The 18,064-nt window shown below is 39.2% G+C and overlaps 1 long non-coding RNA gene and 1 pseudogene across 2 annotated transcripts in view; one reads left to right on the plus strand and one right to left on the minus strand.

Moving 5' to 3' along the window:
* Nucleotides 1-18,064, plus strand: part of LOC146452129 (uncharacterized) — a 44,448-nt pseudogene that overhangs the window by 12,118 nt on the left and 14,266 nt on the right. The window contains exons 4-13 of the transcript XR_014859823.1: nt 2,451-2,615; nt 4,227-4,340; nt 4,618-4,743; nt 5,548-5,644; nt 5,916-6,134; nt 11,202-11,578; nt 11,917-12,084; nt 12,809-12,919; nt 13,624-13,743; nt 14,244-14,334. The product of XR_014859823.1 is annotated as an uncharacterized LOC146452129 (transcript). The remainder of the gene's footprint in view (nt 1-2,450; nt 2,616-4,226; nt 4,341-4,617; nt 4,744-5,547; nt 5,645-5,915; nt 6,135-11,201; nt 11,579-11,916; nt 12,085-12,808; nt 12,920-13,623; nt 13,744-14,243; nt 14,335-18,064) is intronic.
* On the minus strand, nt 9,532-10,496 carry LOC146452130 (uncharacterized). Its single transcript, XR_014859830.1, has 3 exons — nt 10,412-10,496; nt 9,735-9,933; nt 9,532-9,659 (listed from the first exon to the last, which is right to left on the minus strand). It is a non-coding gene; the product is annotated as an uncharacterized LOC146452130 (long non-coding RNA).

Genomic DNA, 18,064 nt, shown 5'->3' on the forward strand with positions numbered 1-18,064 from the left:
ACTCTCCACGGGTTTCAAGGGGGGCTTCGAATACAAACGATTTTGCTTTTTTCTAGAAATTGTGAAATCTCACCTTAAAATTAACGACCGCAAACTGTAGAGACAAAGTAAATGCTGACTTCCGCCAAGAATGAAACTGTCAAATTTAGAGATGACCGAGAAATATATCAATGTACAAGAAAACGACAAGGATGTACAAGAAAACGACATGCTTCTGGCAGAGGTTCGCCGCCAAGTCAACCCTCTCAGCTTTTGCGCCTGCACTCACTTCGTTCAGCGGATACAAATAACGCCCCATCGAACCTCTGCGGAGGAGAGAGGTGCAGGTCTGTCAACCCCATTTTAACTTCCTTTTTTTTTCTTTTTTTTTTTTCTTTCTTTTTTTTTTTAACATCACAGGTCATTTGTGGGTCAAGTAAGGATTAAAACCAATATAAAAAAGTTAAGTCTCTAAATCTTATTAGCTTAGGATAGGTCATCGGTGACAACACTCGATGCAGTTCCGTATTCTGGCGGACATTGATTCCGTGAATTGACTACCTTTTATTCTTCTACGAGACAATATATTTCCTTGAACTAATAAATTCTTGAACTAGAATGTGCATGAACTCATGAACACCCCCGGCGCCTTCCATGATCGTGCTCGTTTGTTACAGTCAATGCATGTCACGCGTGACTATTATTTCCGAGAATGAAATAAACATGCGTTCGAATTCCTTTGTAAAGCTCGGCATTTGAATGGAATGTAGAACAGTTCTCTGGAATTCGAATCTTTCCGAAAAAGACAATTCATAAATTTTTCAGCAGCGATGTTTTATGAAAATTATTTGACATCGGATTTCCATACAAACACTGTTATTTCAAGCCTGTTTGCCTACTCGTCAAAATGGCGTCGAAAACCGTGATAAGGCCTATTTACATGTCAGTTTTGATGTCGGCAATGAGATTTCAGAGTTCTCGTAGAAATTTCCCCAGTTTATTGACGGTAAAAAAAAAAAAAACTATGAATTTTGCTTTATATTACTGCACAAGTATTTCAAGAATAACAATTGTCTCTAAAGTATTTTGAATCTTTTTTTTTGTCAGTCAATGCGTCTTTTTCGGAAAGATTTCCAGAGAAATGTTCTACATTCCATTCAAATGCCGAGCTTTACAAAGGAATTCGAACGCATGTTTATTTCATTCTCGGAAATAAACAAGCACGATCATGGAAGGCGGCGGGGGTGTTCATAGTAAGCTCATGCACATTCTAGTTCACGAATTTGTTAGTTCAAGGAAATATATTGTCTCGTGCCTTGTATTTTTTGCCTCATTTCGTTTCTTGGAAGAATAAAAGGTAGTCAATTCACGGAACCAAAGTCCGCCAGAATACGGAACTGTATCGAGTGTTGTCACCGAAAACCTATCCTAAGCTAGTAAGCTTTAGAGAATTAACTTTTTTACATCGGCTTTATCCTTATTTGACCCACAAATGACCTGTGGTGTTGGTGTTTGCGCAAACGTTTTTCCGGTTTAAAGTCGCCTTTGACAGGATCCCCCCGTCCCCTCCCCCAACAGTCTAGATAGGGATAAGGAGTGCAGACCACACAACAAAAGATTGTTGCCATTCTATTAAGACAATTATATACTTGTACCCTTTACTTTACCTGTTTAAGATACTCTTTTCCAATCACAACTAGGTCATCTTTAACGTATGTTTACAAATTTTTGTTTTCAAATTGGTAAAGTAATTTGACGATCATGGAGATAGTCGACTACTGACGTTTCGAATGCTAGCCCTTTATGACAGGGAATTTCACTGATTGCGTCACAAGGGCCATTGAGTCATTCGTGCTTTAGATTTCTGCGTAGTCATCATTAGTTCAAGTTCCACTGATTGGCAAAATTTCTACTTAACAACCGTAGACCTTGAAAGCAAGAGAGTGCTCGTGGTGGACACCTGGGTTAAAAAGCAAGTTTGCTTCATCCTGTTTTCCCGATAGAATTTGCAAATGAGCTTACTTAGATTACACTACGTTGTGATCATTACCGATAAACAATCTCATTTCATTTACAGTTACCATACCAAGGAAAAGAGTGGATATCACTTGGATTAATAATAAAGTCACACAGTCATTTGTGGAAAGTCAACTGCTGGAAAAAACATCTTAAACTAGTTCCTTAAATTCGCGAAAAAATAAACAGGTTTGCAATATTCTGAAACTTAAGGGAGCTATATAGTTTCACTATTTTCAAAGACAAGAATTCCAAAATTGGGCATTAAATAACTTTCAAGAGGCTTTCCGCCAACAATATTAACTGATGAGTTTTCGTTATTTGGCCTACGAAAAATATTGATTAAGAAGGATAATCTTACGGGAAATTTAGAAAAGTCTGCCTCTCCAATAATGATGAAGTAAAGGCTAGCCACTTCGTTTGTCTAATAGACATTTAACACACTTGTTTTGCAGAGCTTTGGTGGAAGACCTTCCGTGTTTGTCACCGCAAAATACTCTCGTAGTACAAAACCGGATGACGCTGTCTATTTATGGTTGGAAAATGTCGAAAGTCGAGGGTTTGAAGTCTGCGTCAGAGAATTCTTGCCTTTTGACGGAAAACACCAGGATACAAATGTGGTAAGTTGTATTGACAACTAAATAAATTCATCAACGTTCAAACGACGAAGTACATCAGTCAGCCTTTAAAAAAGTTAACTGGAGTGATAATCATAACGGCAATTCTCCTTGACTTTGCCGCCAGTAGAGTGGTTCTGTACAGCCCCCGAAATGATCCCCAACCCTGAAATGATCCCCAAATGGATCCCGAAATGATCCCGACCCCTAAATGATCCCCGTTCATCTTCTTGTCGACCCCGAAATGATCCCCAAGGAATTATGGAATGGTGATTAAACATGAGACTGTGGATTGCTCAATAATTAGGGAAAGTAAAGACATTTTGGCGTATGTAGTAAATAGATTTACGGCGCCGATATTAACAACTAAAAGAGAATAAAGTAAACTAAGAATAGGGAAAATTTTGCAATAAATGCAATTTGTAGAAACATTTGTGACTGAAGCTAATTAATGTTTTTAATGAAAGGTGGACTGCAACTGGCTAAATGGCTAGCTAACAAAGGCTTTGTGTTGGTAACATTACAAGGAATCCGAAAATGAAAGGAAATGAGAGTGAAACATATGCCTTATGGCTAACAGCGTTCTGAAATAGTAAACTTTGTAATAGCAGAGCGTGGCGAGATCCAACGAATCGACTAAACGTTGTTTTTTTTTTTTTTTTACCGAAATACAAAATATATTCCAATTTGTAAATGAAAGTAAAAATGGCATCTCAAATGTCGTTGTTCGTTTCCCGAATTAACGCTTTGTAAAACATAGCACAGAAGAGGAACTAAAAACCACGCGGTTCGAGACATTGCATCAAACTAAATGGGTCAAAGGTCGACTGGAACGAGACAGTGAACCGACAACTAGTATTTTTTTTTTTAAACTTCGTAAGAATAAAAAGAAATGACAGGATTGCAGCATTTCAACAAAGAACAAAAACGCAATCACATGTTTAATCACCATTCCATAATTCCTTGGGGATCATTTCGGGGTCAACAAGAAGAAAAATAGGGATCATTTTGGGGCCGAGATCATTTCGGGGTCAAATTGGGGATCATTTCAGGGTTGGGGATCATTTCGGGGTCGGGATCATTTCGAAGGCTATACCGTTCCCTCAATTTGAAAGAAATTATTCGGAGGAAATTTCTCCAGTTAAATTTGTCTAACTTCTAGGCATCAACAAAGCGCAAGACTCAAAGTACTGAATGAGACCAGCGCCGAGTTTCGTGCCCGGTGAAATAGGATGAGTTTCGCATCTCCTTGTCCCGTTTCATGTCGTGCGTCTACCGTGCAGAGCGTTGTTTGACATGCTGCACGCTCACTACCTGCAACCAAATTGGGTTGCACGTCAGTCATTATCCATTTTTCACTGATGATCAAAGCACGCACCAGCCGAACCTTTCCTGTTTTATGGGATTGGTTTGCGTTGCTTGGAAACGGATCTGATTTTTTCTGGTCTATAGGATTGGTTTGCTTTCCTCGGAAATGGATCTGATCTTATTTTACCTTCATTGGAGAAATGGTTTTCTCAAACAAGGGCAAACCTGCAGCTGAAGACAACTACGGATTTAACCAGGTGAGTCATCACACACAGTCTGAGTGGATCTGATTTTTCTGGTTTATAGGATTGGTTTGCTTTCCTCGGAAATGGATCTGATCTTAATTTTACCTTCACCGGAGAAATGGTTTTCTCAAACAAGGGCAAACCTGCAGCTGAAGACAACTACGGATTTTGTCAGGTGAGTCATCACACTCAGTCAGCCTTCTTTCTTTTCTAATTAATAGCCTTTGATCCAAACCCTCTATACATGCTCATGCAGCATCTCTGTTTTATAATCAGTGGAACTGTCGTTAAAATCTTTCATTGATGCCTCTATTCTCCATTTTACCGAGTTTCCAGGTGACACTGATTGGTAAAATGCCTCTTTGTAAATATAAGTTGATATTTCCATACTAAGGAACATCATCAATACTTATCTCTTTATTTATTTGCTTGCTTGTTGTATAATTTTACAGCACATGCCTTTCAATACCACGTTGTACGCGTCACCAGTGGTCCTTGTTTCCGTTCACCACCAATATGACCGCCAAACAAAAAGCTTCGTTCCTCCTGAAAACAACATCATCACGGCCTTGGTAGAGGTATGATATCACTTTTGGCTCCATTAATGGCGGGAGCGTTTTTTACTATTTTTTTTACATAAACTTAATCGCTGCATATTCGTTTAAACGATTTTTTTTTTCTATAATCGCAAAAAACGTCTACGCTAGTAAAGAAATGATCTTCTCCGTCCAACTTCTCTGCCTTAAGGTCAGGAAAACGCAAGCTTACCCAAAATGTTATAAAAAGTCCCCAATACTAGCAAGAAGACTATGTCTATGCAGTAATAGCCGTTTCACAGTTTGACAGCATCCCGTTAAAAATTAGTTTCGCTCACATTTCACGAAAAGGCCCATAAATTGACAAGAAGACAATTTCGACCCTGAAATTAGCACCTTTTTTTACGGTTTGGCAACATTCCAGTGAAAAGATTAAGCAGAACGGACTATATTTCCGTTTTTCGCATAGTCTGTGAGGTAGGCACACAAGATTGCAAACTACACCCTGTAAAATGAGTAAAAATGACAGCTGTCACTTTTAAAAATCCCATTGAACACGTTTTATGAGCCTGACAAAATGGAAATTTTTGTTTCTTGAGTAGTAGAGAATTAACATCCTCAAAATGGGTGTACAAAAAGTGTAGTTTCCATTCCCCATCTCCAACTATTGGTGTTAGCGCTCATTCAAATTTCCGCAGTTTTATTTCTCCCGCTCTTTTTTAGTTGCGATCGAATGAGACATGAAAAGAATTGCTGGGGAAATATCGCCAATATTTACCAAGGACACGAGTTGTAATGACATCAAACCTCATCACAAACGTTTTTCTTTTTTTTTTTGCTATGCAGAAAGTTGGCCTTAAGAGTATGAAGATTTGTGTTCAAGACTTACTGGGATCAGGAAGCGGTCACGACCCTTTAACAGTAACATATGCTGTTATTGGAGGTTGGTTTTCCTTTTTTTTCTCTAATTTGAATCAGTTTTTAGGGTTTTCAGAGAAATGTAAAGTCTCATTTTTCGCCAAGCATTAGTAGAATTGAATAAGAATGTAAGATTTTGTCCGTAAAACTTTGCAGCGTAGAAAATAGGTTTCTTGATTCATGGTCAAGTAAAATGAAGTTATTTTTGAACCATTTTACAATAAACCCATTTATTTACACCACTCGTCAAGGAAATTACTAATTAAGATAAATTAACAATATTTTTGTTGTCACAGATCTCAATCCCTGTCTTAACGTGCATTGCCCACGGTTTGGAGTGTGCAAGACGTACACTGCGCATGACGCTCGCTGTGAGTGTTTTGAACAATGTCCCTCTTATCAGGATCCAGTGTGTACTGCGAATGGAACAACATACGACAACAAATGCTGGCATGAGTTAAGTTACTGTAGAGGACTGGAAAATAACCTTGTGTACCATCCAGGAAGTTGTGAAGGTAAGAGAGATAGACTAATGTAGCTTACATTGAAACTCATCATTAGACCACACACAATAGTACAACTGTCTTCTTTGTCCTACTGTTATTTACTATGTCGTAGCGACAACTTGCTATTACCCAAAATCCGCCACCCTATCCCTCTCCACTGCAACATAGCATACCATTTCGCCTAAACTGAATGCAGTTGTCACAGGAGGAGAACGACAGGTATCCCACAATCCTTTGCGTTTACAACTATATTAGCAACATTTCATGTGACGTCATCAGTCTCTCTATGGTACGATAGGGCAAGTTTCTGTCACAAATCGCAGCTTCATTGGAAACGTGCTTCGTTGTAAAATGCTCTGCTTGGCGGATAACAAGGCTGATCTACATACACTGCGTGTTCACCTGAAAGGCTTCTCCTGTGCTGTACTTTGTTGCAAGGAAATTCTCTGGAGTTACGTCGAGAGCATGTCGAAACGAGGGTTCTCTTTGGTTCCGAAATTCATCGAAGATCGGCCTGTCAATGAGCTGTTCGACAGTTTATGGAGTCCTGTCCTCATTCGAATCAATTGCAGTTGCGACATTACCGTAATTTTATCATTTTTATGCGGAGTATCAAAAACGAATTCATTTGTAAACCCCGAGATGAATGAAAATTTGTGTATACGTGTCGGCTTTTGTTCCCTTGGTTTTTATGCAGATGTGTAAATAAATATAGGCTATTTTGGTGTGGATGAAACAGTGCATTGAAAAGCGCTTTTTCTGATTTTTCTACAGTTTGTAAATCCTCAGGACAAAACTCAGGGATCAACTGGAGCTTTGATTTGGGATTTTGAAAGTTTGCGTCGAAATTGTTCTGCGGCTGTGGTGCAGGCTTCGACCATTCAGGAGGCTAATGTGATAAATGTATTTTGTCATCCTGTTGACCCTCGCTCAAGCAGAATGCAACTGCGGCAATTTCAAGCAGTTCCCGTACGGGTGGAATTCGAACCAAATAACAACAACAACAATCTTTATTATTCGTGCCCAGAAATTAAACAGTGTTACATAAATTCAAGAAAGAAAAATTACTAAGGAAGAGGGCACAGCCACTTAGAAATAGCAAGTTAATCGAGCTAAGTGACTGGGCCAAGCGGAATATAATATAATATATAATAATATAGAAAACAAAAATGCCATCAAATTTGATGTCTATTTTGATTATGGCTGGCACATAATAGGCTACTGTGGTGTAAACAAAATTCCCAAGATAAGGAAAGCAATTAAGGGAAGGAAATTAAAAGTTTGTCGTTGTAATATATTAAGAGGGAATGTATTCCCTGGCAAAGTAAATTTAATTTTTATGCATCTGTCAGTGTTGTAAAAAAGGGGCAATGGGAAAGGGACAGCCCTCAGAATCATTATAACAGCAACCCGGATTAATAGTCAGATAAGGGATCAACCAGATGGTGGAAAAATTGGTATGAAAACAAGGATTTAAAGTCAGTTCGCTATATCTCATCCCCAAATTTATGGTTTTTTTCCTCTAAATAATTATGTACCAATTATGTACAATAAATGCACAGTTGAATGACTTGACCCTCCTGCCTACAGACCCCATGAGGGCCACATATCACTGTCTGTTTTATTTCAGCAGAAGCCAAGTGTCTGCTTACTAGAGGCATACCTTGTGGAGGTTTGATTTAATAATGTAGTGTTCGTGTGGAACCTCGAGTGGCCGCTTAAAAGGGTCATACTCCTACAGAAGGCATGCATTACAGGAGGTTTGACTGAATACCCTGTCTGAATACTGATGCAGTCAAATCTTCGCTAACAGACCTCCTCTTGGCAGCCGCCTCTCCTAAGTCACATGTAGGCACATAACCTCCCATAAGTAGACACCTCTCATAAGAGGCACTCAGATGTGGTCGCAGTCACACATGAAGAATTCTAAAAAAAATGTTCAGGAAGTATGGGACCCTTTATTTACTTTGATCAAGACTGAGACTCTAGACAATTTTTGAATGTTTATTTTTATTTTTAACATTGGATTCCCACATCAGCACTATAGATTGCACCATGCTTGGCTGTAATAATCTCCAGGTTATAACAGCTGTCAGTAGTATCTGGTGAAAATTACAGTCATGTATGAATATACCACATATGCCATTAAACATGTAACAGTAGGAACATTTATGTTCACAGGGTATATTAAATAATATACTACATGACTTTCTGATGTGCCATTACACTTTAAATAAATTTCCTTATTTCCATACCATGAAAGGAAAATAAATATTGTTTTAATCTAACAATTTAATGTTGGTTATTTTACTTGACATTTACATATTTTGATGTCCTAAACTGTTTTTCCTAGTCCCTTCTCAATCTAATTTTTCTGAGTTACTGGTTCTATGCACAAAGTGAGGAGCCAAATTATGGCCTGATTACATGAGCCACACTATGTATTAGCAATGTCAGCTATGTCTGTGATGTCTGAGAGGCAGATCAGTTTCTTGATAAATTGTGACAAATTAGAGACACCTCCTGCCAGACCCTGGAATATGGCATCTTTCAAATCTGATGGCACATTTAAACAAGGAATCTCATTTGGAGGTACTGCTTCAGGTGTCTGCTGGTCTGGAGTGCTCCTCTTAGCCTGCCTTGGTTGTGGCGCCAAGGTCAGCTCCTGCAAACAACCACTGAGGCTGTGTGAGGTTGTAGGCTTCCTCTGCTGCCTCCAAGGTCTCAAACTTGCTTTTAAAATAGGTACATACTCCGCTCTGACCCTGGTGTATGAGAAAGAAGTAACCAGAGTATTTTTACCCACCTGCCATATCTTAACATAATACAAAAATGTTGTCACGGTTTGAAATTTGGCTTCAAATTCAATTTGAAAAGCTAGTTTTGCTCAAGGGTGAATAGAAAAGAACACTAATTTTGGAGATTGAATAGCTAATCAGAGTGTGCATAAGGCACCATTTCAGGGTCTCCGAAAGCAAAAAGAAAATACTCAGCTAGATTAAGATTCCTTAAGTTGGTTCATTAGTTTAGTGGAGGGGGGAAATTAAAGTTTTAGAGTGAGGTGGTACCCAAAATTTATCATCTAAAATGGTAAGTTCAATTTTGATGAACGTATCAATCTTTACTCATCTTTATGCGTAAAGTGTAAGCCAATTGAAAAGGAACGATAATACTCATTTGGAAAATGATTGCAGCTGAAACTATCTTTATTACTAATACAATGGTAGTTTGTACAGCTTTTACATAATGAACATTTTGAAATTTTGAATAAGGAACATACTTGTGAGAAGAACATTCGCTGATGTACTTGTCTTGATATGGGAAGCTGCATCTGCCCAAAAATCACTAATGTCTCTAAAAGAAGGTCATTCTCACTTTAACTATCTCTTCATACTTTGGGTCTGTTCTACCAATTACAATAAACTCCACGAGAGCCCTCTCTTCTTCATATGTCCACTTGTGTCTTTTCACCGGTGACTTCCGTAAGGGGCTCACAATGGAACATTTTGCCTTTGTAAGAATATGTTTGGCCACCTATGGAAAATATTCATTGCTTTCAATGAAACGGGACAGTGGTATAAACAACATAAATTTTAATTTGTCACTCACCTTTCGGTTTAGGCTTTTGGATGAATGCTTATCTGATGTCACTGGTGATGCACACTTGCTTGAAAATAATGTTTTACGTGTGGCCGGCGACGATGTATTACGAACTCGCTTTTTCTTAGGCTTGGATGTTGTCGTACCCGAGGGTACATGAGTGCGTTTGGCACTCAAATCTTTGTCTGGCGAATTTTCCATGATAAACCTAAAAAATAACACACAAAAGTTTCTTATTAGGAGTTCTGTGAAACAAACTAAAACGATAACTTCACTCATAGTTCGCTAAAAAAGCGCAATAAACAAACAAAAACACATTGAAAGTTCAATCTACATTAAACGCAGAATCGCCATGTTTGTTATTATGTGAGATCGGAAATCGGCGGTTTGGACCATTTTCGACGGTTCAGAAATGCAAAAATCGTGGGTCACTAAGGGTCACTATGGGTCAAGTAAGTCCAACTAACTTTGATGTTTTGAAATTTTAATAGTATGTATAAATCGTTCAAGCAGAAAGAGAATTATTGTGGATTAATTTATGGACCTCATTGAAGCGATCGTTACGGATAAATGTCAACATTGTTATCCAAATCAAAGCAAAAAACCTTTTCGGAACTATTAATTCCTATAGAAAACATTCTGACTAGTCAAAGAGATCGTAAGGTTGTTGTAAAAGGTTCACTTACCTCAGAACAACGCTTTACCTCTGAAAACATGCACGTCGAAAACAGCCAAAATCTGCCACGTTTCGAAGGAAATCCGCCATTTTTATGAAACCGGACAATGCAAAGGATTGTGGGATACCTGTCGTTCTCCTCCTGCAGTTGTCATAGATAGGCCCGTCTGCAGGGAATACTTTTTCTATCGCAGGATTACTGTTTGACAGCCTGTGTGGCATCTCCCTCCAGAAACATCCCTGGACAATTAGAAATTACATTTGGCTTTTTCAGCCAGAAGTTAACATAATGACTAACGTTATATTTAACAATTAGATTATGAGCTCGAGATTTCTATCGCGTGATAGTTGATGAGGGCGAAGCCCGAATCAACTATCACGCATAGAAATCGAGAGCGAATAATCTAATTGTTTTAGTATAAATCTACTAGTCGTTCAAAACTAAACAAGAAAATTATCTATTTCCTCATCGCAGACACTTCGAAAACGCGACGAAGCGGCCGCCATTTTGTTGAAAACCGCTACTCACTATCTATCACAGAATAGATAGCGAGTAGCGTAGCCAATCAGAGAACGGCATTCGTGATAGAACACTAATAGATTGATACTAAGTGCAAATAGCACTGGAAACTCACACGTCCCTATTGCACACGCTTGCCTATACATTTACCACATTTTGCTGCCAGGGTGTCCGTTATAACACCAAAACGTGACTCTGCAGGGAATATCAAAACGCAAAGTAAAGTGCAGTTCAACAGTAGAGTAACTATTCTTTTTACTTTCTTTTAACTCTTTAATAGGTTTTCCGATTGTTCGAGGCCGAGTAGAACTCCTCCATGTTCCAAAATGGTCCGATTCCAGCTGCAAAACAATCGCATTCCCACCATACCGCTTCTATCCAGACAAACAGGTTCATGTCCAAGTCACTGTCAATCACATGAAGCTCAACGAAGCCATCACCGTCCATGAAGCTGTCACCTCGTGGACAGAAAAAATTAACAGCAACAATTTCACTGTTTGCGTGATGCAAACAGGACGGAAACAGGAAACTGTTAATCCGTTTGCTACCATAGATTGGCTTGCCTATCAAGGGGCACCGAGGGATGGATTAACGGGAAAGGTCCAGTTGCAAAAGTGGTGGTCTGGGACAAACTGTGCAGATGTAACTTTTCCAAAGGTAAGATTTGAAACTTTTTTATTTCAAAGATCTTTCTTTTCGTCGTGTTTTACCGACTGATAAAAGATATAAACAAAGGTCGTGTGTTGCCTCCTAAATGATTGCAAAAAAGCACAACTTATGCCACAGTATATCCAGTGATATGAATGCTTAGTCAGTGGTCTGAGCCTAAAATTTGCTCTCACTGATCTCCTCCTTGAATCTCAGAAAATGTGCCGCTCGATTCAAAAACATTCGCCTCGAAACTATCGTTGAGAAGTCACAATGAAGCAATTGCTTGCTCAATTAACAACTGCAAACTAGTTTCCCTAAATATTTTTCTGTTTCTAATATTGCAGGACAAGTTTTCTGAGGCGCCCGTAGTTCTCGTGACCTCAGAACACCTGAGGCTTGGTAAGGAGTATGATGCCGCTCTCATTTGGGTCGAGGATTCTACAAAGAGTTCTTTTAAGGCCTGTCTTCGGGAAATGCAAAATTTCGATGGCAAGCATGAAGATATCATTGTGGTATGTGCATAATAAACTACTTCTACAAGGCAGTGGGAATATTTTGGTAATTTTAGAATGTATTGATTAAACTAATTTGTGATAACATGAGCAATCCTGTGCTTCGCGGGAACTTATTTTTGCCATGCAAAAATCTCTCGGATTTGCCCAAAAATTATACAAAATGCAAAATCATATTAAATAGAAATTTTGAGTGTTGTTTAAATATTAGGTCTATTTAGTTTTTGGTATCAATAGTGTGACGAATTTAAAGTTAAATCTAAAAGGACCAAAGCTAAAGCAATCTCTGATTTTTACGGAACATTATCAAGTCTCCTTTTCCAAGAGTGCAATTGTTTTATGGTTTTACTTCCGATTTCTGCTTGCAGGTCGTTTCAAAATAATCTGTCATGCTCAAAAATAGGGTTGAGTGGGAATTTTGATAGTTATTGTAAAACAAGGATTAAGAAAAGACAAGAAGGGGTGCAAGGCGTTTTATCTCCCTAGTCCCTTGTAATTCACACAACAAGCTTTTGCTAGAACTCTCGGCACAAAAATGCTGAACGGAGCTTAAGGTAAAGAGTGTACCGCAAGGAGGTTTTTAAATCAAAGGCAGAAAGCTCATTAATTTAAAGGAAGATCTCATTTCCCTCTACAGCTGTAGGCTTAAAACTCAAGTTTACCAGAGGTTTTGTTAATAAATTTATAGGTGTTGCAAATTATGGCTGTTTATTTTATTTAACAGAACTGGCTCGCGTTCGCCAAACTTCACAAGGCATTGTTTAACGAGCACGGGGTAATCGATTTTCCAAATACTTACCCTCCAACAGACGAAAACAACAATGCTTGCTGCGAGGTAAGAAAAGCAGGGCATTCAAGTAAACCAATTGCAAGGTAATGCTGAATAGTTCTGTAGACGAAGTGCGCGAGGGAATCTTGTGGTGCAGTATATATGAATAGACTCATATAGTTTTGTACATCAGCCGAGAATCATGAGCTACATCATTTATGTCCCATATTTTAGAATATAGACTTTTAAAAGCGCACATATGGATCCTTGGTTCATTTCATTTACACATATCGATTCGTGTGGAATACTCCGCAACCATAGACATTCCTGCAACGTAGTATATGCATGTACATGAATTTTTAGTTCCATGGATTTCTGTGTCATATCCGCCAATCCTATGGCGCAAAATCCTGACCTTTTTGTAAAATTGCGTCTACAGGAAGCCTGACAGTTCCAGGTTATATTTACGCGTGTTTCTTCTGTAGCAAATAATGTGCTTCCTGGACAAACACTGAGCTAATATGGTAAAATATGTTAGGAAAACACCAAGAAAATAATCTTATCTTCTTTAAAGGTGAGGATAAGAATAAAGTAGCGTTATGTCTTACAAAATCAAGAGGTTAATTAAAGAAAGCTCAAAATGCAAATCAAAAATGTTATAAGTTGGTGTTTTGTAAGGATGAGAGGAAATATGCACCGAAAGTGTAAAGAACTTATAATATTGGCTTGAATAATGGAACTAGAAGTAATACGATTTGTTTCTCTTTTAGTTCGTTTCATTTACAAGAGCTTACAACTCAACACCAACGATTTTAATATCTGCTAATCACAGCACGAGGGCAAGTGGAAACTCGGCTCCTGTCCACAACGGCATGACGGCCTGGATCGAGGTAAAACTTTGTCTTCAATATTCCTGAAGGGAAACTTCCATTGCAATGCTTTAAGAGAAAGTTGTAGAGACGCAATGCAATAAAAATTTTTGGAAGTATTTTGTACCATTTTAACGCATATTTTCCTTTCGAAATTCAAAATAACCTGATTTGAATCCACTTAAAAACAAGGCCCTAAGAAAAGGGCGTTGGTAGGCATACCTGTCACTGATGCTCGAAGTGATAAAAATTCAACTTTGATCCTTTGGACCTCTATCAATACCGTAGCAGCTAAAGAAACTGGTAATATGAGATGTGTCAAAGAAGTTAAATCAAACTGGTTTTCTCGTCCTTTTTTAATAATATAGCACCATAGGTTGCTAGTCTTGGTGTGGAAATTACGCACGTACTTCTGTAACGAAAGTAAGTGTTTGTGAATTTTTTGTGAATAGATGCGTTATCCAGTGGCAAAAGTGGAGCAAATGCAGCCAGTGAGCATTAAGCTAACTTTTCTTTTACAGAACATGAATTGCTCCGGATTCAGAGCTTGTGTCAAGGAATTATACGAAACCAGATATGATCCGCTGTCAGTGAGTTATGCGGTCCTCACAGGTCAGTAAATAATGGATAGCTGGTAAATAAGTAGTTTTATAAGCGAAGAATGCATCTTCATGACCCTTAAAATCCCGTCATTTTGAAATTGATTGAACTACTGAACTACTTTTCAAAAATACCGAAGTATCCATCTGTTAGCTATTGTAGAGCCGTTGTCTGAGAGAACCGGGCAGACGTCACGGATGGGGGTCGGCCGATTTCCTTCATTTTTAAGCTGTTTTTTACTTTCGATCAGTGATGTTGAAAGGCAATATTTTTATATTCAAACACCTTATAGTTTACGAGATCCGACCACCCCCCCAAAAATCGGCCGTTACGGACGAGAAATCCGCTAAAATTCAAATGCTTAACTTCGGTAACGCGTAGACAAATTACTCGCCACTCAAATTCTACCAACTTCGAGAATCTCTTATCTGGATAGTTTTTCTCTGATTCTAAGTCATCTCAAACTTTCTCGATGCGTTTGTTACCTTCAGAAAGGAAAAATGATTTGCACGTGATAAAATTCAAAAGATAAACATGTGTGTTTATTGACTTTTCGTATAACCGTTTTCTCAAAAAGGCGGCCGTTTATGGTAAAAGGCAATGGTTCTAAAAAATCATTATCATCTCCTTTACACGAATAACGAAACTGAAGTTTGGGATCTACAAAATCAGAAGCGCCTTCAACCTTGATTTCAAGTACGATTTACCCGTAATATTGACAAAATAACATGTCACGCACATTGTCACGCACAGTTAATCTTCAAATTCTACACTTGGACAATTGTACATTACATTTGTTTGATAGATATGCCTTAATGTAAAACGCTATGACTGTTTATCTTCTCGGATTTTCCATCGCGTTGCTCTTTTAAATCTTGCTAAACCTCTGAATAAAACACTGGTTCAAGAGGCATAAGCTTTCAGCGGCTCGGATTTCATTTGCTCTCAAGCATGCGACTAGATTTCATTAAAACGTGACGTTTTCCAGTCATAATTGTGACCAAAGTGACCAAGGACCACCGGTACTGAATAAGTGAACCATTAAGGTAAAGCTTCTGTAGAGAACCTCTACTGGAGATCCTACTTAGCTTGTAACCACGTATTCATATGAGGATTGCCTAGTTATCGAGGTCTCGTCTCAGTTCTTTGTTTGAAAAACATACGTGTGTCCTTTCACATTATACTGAAATTGTGCATACCGGAATGTGAAATGATCTCGATAAGCCTGTACAGCTCTTACGAAATAATTCTTAGAAAAAAGGTCGTGTCTGAAAGTACACACAAGTTCCCAGGAATGGCCACGACTAACCTCGAGTGACTTCAAGGGACAACAGCTGAACACGACTGAGGATGCTTCAAAATATTACACTGACTTCTCCATTGGGTCGTTTTTATCAAATAGTCATTTTTATGCCGCAAATGGACCGTTTCTGGAGACTTGAATAGGCAAAATTGACACTAAAGACATTTCCAAGAGTGGAAAGGGAGTGCGGATAGAGGACGGGGGGGGGGGGGGGGGGAACTGAATTTATCGCTTCCCGCTACTCAGTAGCCCCTCCCCCCCCCCCCCCCCCCCACACACACACACTTTGTTGACTTTGCAACTTTGTGATTTATAGACTGCAACTTATAAGGCAGTGTTTTGTAATTTTTCCTATTTCTCCCGACTCCCTGCACCTTGAGATTCCTACTTTTCCTCCCTTTCCTTTCCCGCCTCCACCCACTGGCCACCCCCTTTTTTTTAGAGGAATTTTTTTCTCGTGGTCTCTCGAGACTCAGCCTGGTACCCTGCCGTTTACGCTCTCATGGTGGGAATATTTATTTATGACACAAATTAAAATTTTTTAATGCCATTTTTTTTTCACTTGTAGTCACTGAGAGCACAACAACAAATCTATGCAAATCACTCTATTTTAATATTTTAAAGTCCTAAACTTCGCAAGAAAAAAAGTCATAAACAAGGGGGAAGGAGGTGGAATTAGAGTTAGACGGGAAGCCGTAAATTAGCTCCCCCATCCGCACCCTCCCCTCTCTCGTCTTAAGTCTTTAGTGTCGAATTTACCTATTTAAGAAATGGTCCATTTAAGTTAACTAGTGACTATTTGATAAAAATGACGTCATGAAGACGTCAGTACCACATTGTGATGCATTCTCAATTGTGGTCACTCGTGTCTACTTTTACACACCATCTTCATGCGTTGTGTCATTCCCTCACCTCACATCCCCCCAAACCTTACATGCAAACATCTGGTTTCTCATAATAAAACAGGGTCTGTGAAGTTGCCTTTTGATTTTACTTTTTACGACATGTGTTACCCAGTTTGACCATTCCTTTTTTAAATAATCCTTTCCAGTACTTGTCCTTAAAAATACATGACCGAGATGGTACCACCGCGTCGTCTAGGCTGATCTACTGTGGAAACTATCCATGCAATGGTGGGTATCTTACACACTGCTACAAGAACAGCAATTTACTAAATCTTCTATCGCGTCGATGAAAGTAATTTTTCTTTGCTGATTCCCTTCCGTTGGCAGTACAAACTTTGCACAGATGTCTTTCAGTTCAGAAACTTTGAGCTTTTTCAGTTTTTTATCCTTTGCCATCAGACAAATATTGCGGCCTTCAAATGACAGTGGGTGTTGGAAATCTACTGTGTCGTACACTTCCTCCCTTAGGTTCTTTGCCACACAGTGATCTTCCAAGCTTCTGAAGTCATCATCATCTAGAATCTCATCGTCATCGACTGCAACGGCAACCTTGTCACTGCTTTTCTGCACTGCAGACAATCTTGAGAAAAAGCTGCTTATTTGCCGTGTTGTTTTCAATTCCTCAGATGAAAACCGTGGGAGTCTCTTCGAGTCCCTGGCTTCTTGCATCTCTTTTGAAACATCAGCCGGATTAGCCTTTTGACCACTGCGCAAACCTTCATTGAATTTGGCTATCAAAAAAGCTTTTACGTTCTCAGAGGTTTTAGTTGCAGTTTTCTGACCTTTTAATGCCCATCCCTGTAAAGGAACTGCATCATCATCGCAAGAAGAAGGATATACACCAGGCAGTAGGGTTGATGTAGATGGTTCAACTGTCCTTGAAACTACTTCGGTGACATGCTGAGCCCACTTTCTTCTGACAGAGTCGTAAGCTGATTCGCGTTCTAAAACAAGCGTATGTTCTCCAGTGTCCATATGAGCCTGGGCGTCGTTCTCGCTTCCAAACGTAAGCACACAGCCTGGTGTATCACAATAAAACACCTGATTTTTAGAGGCTCGTGGTTCACAATGTGGTTTTGCAACGACGCTTCTGGTCTGGGGAATCGGGCCAAATTGCTGCAGTAAGGTCATTCCAGTTTTCCCTTGCAGAATGATTCCTTCATACGACACTAAACGTCCGGGTCCTACTTGATAAGCACACCATACCCTAATTCCAGCTTCCGTAAACTCAAAGTTGTTGAGCTTGCTTATTCGTTTGAGTTTGTTAGTCCCACCTGTTTCGTTTGCCAAGTTTACGGCTGCCACAGCTGCTCTGCACCCTCCGATGCCTCCATGGGACTCTAGCGCTTCCTTCATATCGGCGGCAGTTAGCACATCGTGTTTCTCGTTAACGTATCGTCTGATGTGAGCCTTCATTGGCGCTATCTTTCGGTCACATATGTCTTTCCCTGCTTGTGGTTCTGAAAAGTCGTATCTTCGGATATGTATTCCTGTCCTTAAACCAATGGCTGGAAGGGCAAACAGCAAGGGCGCA

Source organism: Pavona decussata, unplaced genomic scaffold (genome assembly GCF_977016875.1).
Source record: "Pavona decussata unplaced genomic scaffold, jaPavDecu1.1 SCAFFOLD_380, whole genome shotgun sequence".
In the NCBI taxonomy this organism is placed as follows: Eukaryota; Metazoa; Cnidaria; class Anthozoa; order Scleractinia; family Agariciidae; genus Pavona; species Pavona decussata.